Below are 8,287 nucleotides of genomic sequence, written 5' to 3' on the forward strand. Positions count from 1 at the left end.
TCTAGGAAATAAGGAGATCTTCACAGATCCCTTAGTATGATATTAATATGTACCCTGGAATTGTCCTACCCCAGTCTCATTCCCCATACACACACATAGGCACACACACAGACGCACAGGCAAATGCACACCTGGCTGCTGTCAGGGACTGCCACCCTGGCTCACCTCTGGGAAAAGAGATGTGCAAAAGATGAAGCTGGCAGCACAGGAAGACACAAGCCAGTTGTTCTATCCCATGCCTGGTATACAAGGAGGTGTTTCTCAGCCTCCAGTGCAGTGCCAGAGCCTGGAGTGTAACGCAACTGCCTACACAGGCCTGAGGCCATGTCACAGTTTTCTGGGAACAGGACCAATTTGACATTGCTGAGCTCAAAAGTGACCTCTGGGGCTTGGGAGCAACTGCCTGCCATTTGGAGCCAGGAGGCTTTTATTGAAAGGTGGAGGGGTCACTCTGGGGCCTCTTGCTCTCAGGCTGTTTACTCCATCTCAAACCCTGGCGGATGCTTGGGGAAAGGCCAAAGGCAGCAGTGAGTGGAGGTTCAGAGCATGGCTGTGGAGCACAGCCCACACTTGACCTTCCCCCACACGCTCAGCCCCAGCGCAGTGTACCCGTCTGCGCTGCACAGGAGGCAGGCAGCTCTGCAGGCAGAGGCATGGGAAACTGGAACCCATTCTCAAAACTCTGTGTGGCCTGGAACAAATGACTTCACCTCTCTGGGACTCAGAATTTTCATCTGCACAGTAAAGGGGTAGACTCAGGATCCCTAAATCCCTTCCTGAGCTAGAGTTTTGTGCATCAGCTTTCTTACATTTCTGTTTCTTTCTACACAGTATACTCAGTTTTTCAGATTTCTGGTACTTTACTAACTCTTAAAGTGCTTCTGTATCTGATAACTATTATCAGTAGACTTCTGCTTAACAGCTACAAAACCCCAGTGGCACATAAAATCAGACAATGACAGCGCCCATGTCTGCATGGAGGTCACCCAGATGACTGTAGACCTGCACAGGGGCTGTCAAAGATGCTGGGCTGCTCCTTGGCTGGGCAGCTCTGCCACACATGTCCCTCATCCTTCTGCCCCCACAGCCAGCAGGCTGGCCCGGACACATTCCCTCCGGGGAGACAGCAAGAGGGTAAGCAGAAACTCACCTGGCCTCTTGAGGTCCAGGTTGAAGAAATAAGGAAACAAAATCCACAAAGTCACATGGCAAAGGGCATGGATACAGAGAGCATAGAGGCTGTTGACACAATCTCCCACCGCCTCCCTGAGACAAGGAGAAGTACCATCCAGTTCAGGCCAATGGGCCATCCTCCTAGGCCTGACGGAGGTTTCAGTGGTTTAAGCCACTTCCTACAGACACGCAGGCTCTCCTTCCACTGACAGTACAGCCTGGGAGAGAACTCTGGACTCTAGAGTCTGCCATCTTGCTCCGTGCCAAATGTCACAGCCTCTGGGCCCCTTGTGGGGCTGGGCCCACAGGGAAAAGGGTCACTTCATGGGGTGATGGAGCAAAACAACAGAATCTGTACCCTGCACAGGTTGGGCCCTTGAAGGCTCTCAGTACCTGGGTCTGATTGGAACTGAGGAGGAGGAGGGATCCTAAAAGGGGGGGTGGAAGAGTGGGAAGTAGGGGTGTGCACAGTCTCTAGGGGCCAGCAGGGCTGACTAAACACCTCTGTGGCTTAGTGCACAGGACCAAGGCTGATCAAAAGTCTTGGTTCTGCCCCTAACTAGCCAGGGGCCTCAAGTAACTCATTCAACCTCTCCAGGGTTTGTCCCCATATCTAGGAAGGGGACATATCCTTATAAGGTAGATTTAGGCCATCCACAAGAGATGGGCTTTGCCAAATACCACTAAATGTCCTTTGAAGTGTGATACCAGCCACCTCGAAGACCAAGGCATCATTGCCCACCCTGCTTGGGAGGGTAGGGGGTGATATTTTTCATTCCCCTCCTGGAACAAGGGTGGGTTGAGATGCCTTCCCCTCTCTCCTAGGCACTGCCCGGCTGGCTTTCAGGCCTAGCCCGAATCCATTGTTTGCAACCCTCTGCAAAAGCCCTCTCCACTCACTGGTCTAGGCTCAAACATTTGACTTTTTTTTTTTTATTTCCCCGCAGTCTGGCTGCCCTCCCTGCAAGGCTATGCCCCTGGCCGCTCCACCCTGGGCAGGTTGAGATCTGCCATCGGTCTCTCTTGGCTTGATTCCTTTGGTCTGTCCCAGCAGGCTGGCCTCGCCGCCCACATTAAAGGTCAGCTCTTGGACGGTATTATGGCTGAGCAGCTGGAAAAAGCCTCAGAAGCTGATTTCCTTTTCTCTAGCTACTAGATCATTCTTTTATCCACTGACTCCCAGGTGAGACCCCAGGCCCTAAAATGGGCTGTTCCCTGTTGCCTCAGAACAACAGCTTCTTTTAAAATCTCATCTGGACTCATCTCCCTGAGTGATCTGCACCTCCCTTGAGAAAACAAACCGCCAAATCCATTCCCTTTGCTGAGTGGCAAGTGCTCCCATTTGGAGGCCTCAGGACAAGCCAGGCTGCTGAGGGCTGTGCAGGACAGCGGGGGGGGGCCCAGCCACACAGCAGCACCTGGCGGTCACCATGACCCTACTGGCCCTCCCAAACCTGCCAGGGTCCCTACTGGTCCTCCCAAACCTGCCAGGGCCCCTACTCACCCTCCCAAACCTGCCAGGGTCCCTACTCACCCTCCCAAACCTGCCAGGGTCCCTACTGGTCCTCCCAAACCTGCCAGGGCCCCTACTCACCCTCCCAAACCTGCCAGGGCCCCTACTCGCCCTCCCAAACCTGCCAGGCAGAGGCCAGAGAGAGGGGTAAGGGGACTGTCAGTGAGTCTCTGGACAGGGCCCCGAGCAGAGAGAGAGGAGACCACTGTCCTGCCGGCCAGGCCAGCTGATGAACTCCATCCCAAGGTGGGCACCTGTCTTCAGGGAGCCTCCTGGCACGGCCTCTCTGACTCACGTGAGCCTCCTACACCCATACTCTGAGGTGTAAGTCCTGAGTGCTCCTGTACCCAAGATCAATAATTAAATATTTGTCCTCCAATTTGCGAATGCGTATTGAAGCCCTGCCATGTGACAAATAGGGGTGGGGTTGGGGGAGTGCCACAGTGAATAAAATAGACAGGGTCCCTGCCCTCATAGAACTTCCATTTCATGGGGTTCCAGAGACCATAAATAGCTGAAGCAACTGACAGTTAAAATTATTTCAGACTCTGAAATCGTTCCAGAAAATACATACAGTGCTGTGACAGAGTCTGGCAGAGCAGGAGCCTACTCGTGCTGGGGCATCACAAAGTCCCTTTAGAGGAGGTGATGTTTAAGTGGAGACCCAAAGGATGAGGAGATAGAGGAGTAGCAGGCAGAGCGGCTGCACGTGCAAAGGCCCTGAGGCAGGAAGCAGTTGGTGTGTCCTAGGAAGTGTGAGAAGAGCCTTGTGACTACAGAGTGAGAAGAAAGGAGGGCAGGAACCTCTGGGGAGGCAGGCAGGGCCTGTTCACTCGCCAGGTGTCGAGTCACCGAAGATGCTGGATTTCTTTTACCTCAATGGGGAGTCTTTGGAGGGCTTTAAAGCAGGGCGCTAACAGGGTTAGTGTTTTGAAAAGATCTCTATCCAGTGGTGTGGATAAAATGCAAATAAACCTAAAATCAGAACAGAGGAGTCAGTGTAGCCAAGAGAGGGCTTTTGATAAACACCACAAGCTAGAACCCTTGCTAGAAACTTCTACTTTCTTGGAAGAACTTAAAATAAGATAAAACCATCTATCTAAAATAGTTTTTAATTGTCTTACCTTGGAACAATGGGCTAATTCTGGTTCCTACATGAGCTATGTCTCAGCTGAATTTTTTAATTATATAAAGCAGAGAACTATCTACCTCTCCTGCCTTTTTTAATTGAATAGATAGTAAATTTTAAAGCCTTTGAAAACACTAAAGGTATTATTATTCAAATAAGCCAACAGATATGTGTTGAGACATTTCCTGTGAGCCCTGCTCTCTGGGAATACAAAGTTTTTTTTGTAAAGGCAGCCCCTCTCTTCAAGGAGCTTATACCTTGACTTGCAGAAGTATGACAAAAACTATATATATATATATAATTAAATCACAATCTGCTTTTGAAGTTTCAGTTCAAGACAAACAACAGAAGAAATCCCATAAAGTTGCACATAAGAACTTGCTAAATTTTAAAGAAAATGCCCAGGACCGTTGGAAGTAGAAACTTATGCCAAGCCAAGCCTGGACAGAAAAGCATCAAGCGTGGCTGGCTTTGCCCCAAGCCTTGGTCTCCCATGAGGACTGGGAAGGACACCCCCAGTGAGTGAGTGGTCAAGACAGAGGCACCATCAGTGTAAAGTACAGGGTGTGTCTGGGGGACCCCTGGACACCTCTCTGTCCAGTCCCTGATTGTTGCCAACAAATATTCTGACTCACATGTTATTCATATAAGCAAGGACAGACCTGTGAGCCCTGAAGCTTCTACAGTTTTTGTGTACTCTGTAAGAAAACACAACACTGAATTACTAGTATAAAATTAGATATGAAAGAGAGCATTTATTTAGAATAAGAAATAATAACAATTATTACTGGAGGCTTGGAAAGTCAGGACCTTCTCTGCTAAAACCTCCTTAGGCAACTTGCCAGAAATGCTTATATAGAAATTTCCCTCTCACTTAGAACACTCCATATAACCCCCCAGTTATACCACCCAGGGCCTGGAGCCTCAGCCTCCTAAATTCCAAATAGATCTGTCCCTGAGCACAGGAAAACAAGCAATTTATTAGATTTATGTCCCAGAGAACAGTAGTCAATGAGTCCATGGGGCAGACCCTGGGAAGCCCCTCATGCCCCATTGAGGACACGTGGAACAGTGGACAGTGACTGATGTGGCCTGTCCCCTAAATGCCTCCAACTCACTGATCCACTCAGGTGACGGCTGCTATGGGCACAGCCCTCATGTGAGCCCCTGCTGAGCTCCCCAGTGGGGCTGACAGCTCTTCTGATTTGGCAGGAGCTGTGCCTTCGAATAAGAATGACAAGGCCAGAGAGTTTGGCTGGCCCAACACTTCTGACATATGCATTCTATAAATTCACTAGAGCTTCCAGTTATCAGTACATCAGCACTGGTTCAAGCATGGCAGGATCCAGGTTCTCCAACTAGACATCCGGCTCTGCCACTACCAGAGTTTCACGTGTGCTCTGTGACCTGTGCCCAAATTTGCAGGAGGATCCTTTTTGATTCCCCAACCACGGCTGAAATTATACAGTTTTCATGAGTGCGCCTCCTGGTGTGGAGCAGTGCTGGGGAGGGGGATGTAAGAGTATTTCCCAGTATGGGACACTTATCACCCTCCAGTCACCGTAAAGCCACAGGATCATTGACTGTTCCAGAGATAACCTTACAGGCCATTCACTACAGGGGGTTGCAAATATTTAGTTAATTCTCCTCCAAAAGAGCTCTTACCTAAAAGGCCAAACATAGCAGAGGGTCCCCCATATCACTCATGTTCCTTATTCTTCTAACATGCATTAAATCAGGCCCTAAGCTTCACCCATCATAGTAGCCAACAACAGCAACATCCAATGTCAACATCAATCATCGCCAGTCACTGGAGCTGCCTCTTTCCCAGCCCACCCCTCGGGCCACTGAAGAGGGCACTCTTCCCTTAGTCCCCTCATCTACGGCTGCTTGTTATCCAGAGAAGAGCACTCTCCCAGACCCTCCCCCACCTCTTAGACCCTGCTACCCAGGAAGACACAGAAATGCCCCCTTTGGTGATTCCATTCACCAGCACATGCTTGACACAGAGATCCACCTAAGGCTATTCTCAGGGCCACAGCTCTGGCCCCCCTAGACATGGCAGCCCATCCCCACCATCACCCCCGCAGCCTCGCCAGGCAAGATGTGGGCTTTCACTGCCCACTGGCCCCCCCGCCAGCCTCTCTCTCCATGGAAGGACCGCTCCCAGCCCCAGGCTCTCTCTTCTCTCCTCCAGTACTACCCACCTCCAAGCAGAACTAGCTTGTCCTTGCTCATGGCTTTTTAATCCTGAAATATGGAAGTTATTAACAAGCTATTAAGAAACCCCTAGAGCAAGGAGGCCAGAATTCCAGATGGGAAAGCTGGCTACCTTCTTAAGATGATGGGAGAAGAAGGCTCAACTTCATTCTTTGGAGCCCCTCATGGCAGTTGGAGCAAAGCATGAATGAACAGACAAGCTAAAACCTCAATGGATTATCCCACCATGCAAATGAGACAAATAAAAGCAGGGCTATTGCGGTGAAGGAGGCCAGTGTCCTCTGCCACTTGACCTGTCCCTGTGATCCCTGAGGGTCAGTGTGGTTTGAGAACTGCAAGAGCTCCGTTCCCCAACGCCACTCACACACTTCCTTTTACAGGCGAGGGGACTGCAGTGGCTTGTCCTGCTCAGGCTGTCACAGCCTGGGGCAAGCCGGAGGTTACCTTAGCACTAATAGAACCTGGCACCTGACACCAGCTCTGGTACCCCAGCAGAAGCCCCTTCCTCCTCAGCAGGTACTCAGATGCCTCCCCACCCACTCTCAAGGGGCAAAAAGAAAGGAGTGACAGGACTTAAGCAGCAGATAGCACAGAAAGGAGCTTCTTTGCCTGTAAATGACTGCTTGTCTGTGTGGGGTGGGGGAGTGTCTGCTCTGAGTCTGAGCCTTTCAATTCTGAGCCTGCCAAATAATTGGAGAGGATCAGGCCAGAGAGGGACATGCTCTCTGCCCCAGCTCACCCCAGAGAAGCCAGAGAGATATGCAAGACATTCCAAGAATCTGCCAAGCAGAACCCCTCTTCTATAAGCTGTCAGAAATGTCACCAGGGACTTGAAGACATTTACTTAATATAAAAAAACATTGTTCCTGAAGGAGGAGAAGGAAATCGTATCAAGAGACCAAATACAACCAAATGCTGGCAGGAGTGATGGTGTCTGAAAAATCACTAGTGGGATGCCCGGAATGCTTAATGCAGAGTCCAGAGCGTCTGAAGCCATCTGGTTAGCAGGTGTGGATTTTAAAGGAAATACTTTGTTTTTGAGAAAACAGAATCACAAGGAAGGTTTAATATGGTGAAAGAGTATTAGTCAGGACAGTCTACGATATGGTGCAGTAACAAATAAATTCCGAAATCTTAATAAGATTAATTTCAATTCTGGAGGCTTAATATAACAGAGATTTCTTTCTCATTCACAAAAAGCCTGGCGCGTGTCAGAAGGCCCCTCCATCTTGCCGTCTTGTTCCACGTGACCTATGGAACACGTGGCCATCAAGGTGAGGGAAGAGAGAGATGCAAAAAGGCACACTGCGTCTTAACTGTCTCTGCGTGGCAATGGCTCCCATCACTGCCACTCACGGTCCATCGGAGAGAGCCGGGCACGCGGCCCCGGTGTAATTCCCAGGAAAGCCAGCACATGTGGGAAGCACATGGATATTTGATGAACACTCTCAAGCCATACTAGATTTAAACCTTTTGCCAAAATATCTGATCTTTCTCCTGGGCTACTGAGCACCCTGCCCCCAAAGATTCCATTCATCTCCCTCTGTCCAGGGCTGCTGTCAAACATGGACCGAAGCACATTGACCTGATGGACTTATCTCAGCCCCTGTCCCACAAAAGCACTGGCCAGAGAGCTGCCAAAGGAGAACATGACTTTTTCTTATTTAAGGCCCCTAATGGCAAACAACACACCCAAAATAGCCCAGGAAACGGTGATGTGTGACAGTTTGTTCATGGAGCCCTCCCCACGTGCCGGGCACTGTGCTCCGTGCTGAAGAGTCAACAGCGACTCAGACGTGGCTCCTGCTCGCTGAGGACTTAGCGTCTAGTGGGGGGCAGGGGAGGCAGACACCAGTCCAGTCACTTCCCACACATGGAACTATAAGCTAAGGTGAGTGCTGTGAAGGAAGAGAATAGGGAGCTCTGGCAGAATATGAAAGTGGACCCGATCTTGCCTGGATGGATCCATTAAGATTTCTCTGAAGAAGGGATGCTTGAGCTGAGCTAGGCGGGGTGAGTAAGGGGAAGCCATGCAGAAGGGGGTGGGGTGCAGGGAAAAGTGCTCCTGGGGCAGGCACAGCATGTGCAAAGGCCCTGAGGAGGGAGAGCAAGCACATGGAGTGTTTGAGGAGCTGCAAGGTGACCAGCGTGGCTGAAGCAAGAGCTTCCCAAAGGCTCCTCCCTGGCGGGGAACATCCTCCCCTCCCCTCCCCTCTGCCTTCCTGTGAGCTCCGCCTTCTCCTCTCAGGGAC

This window comes from Microcebus murinus, chromosome 23 (assembly GCF_040939455.1).
Source record: "Microcebus murinus isolate Inina chromosome 23, M.murinus_Inina_mat1.0, whole genome shotgun sequence".
In the NCBI taxonomy this organism is placed as follows: domain Eukaryota; kingdom Metazoa; phylum Chordata; class Mammalia; order Primates; family Cheirogaleidae; genus Microcebus; species Microcebus murinus.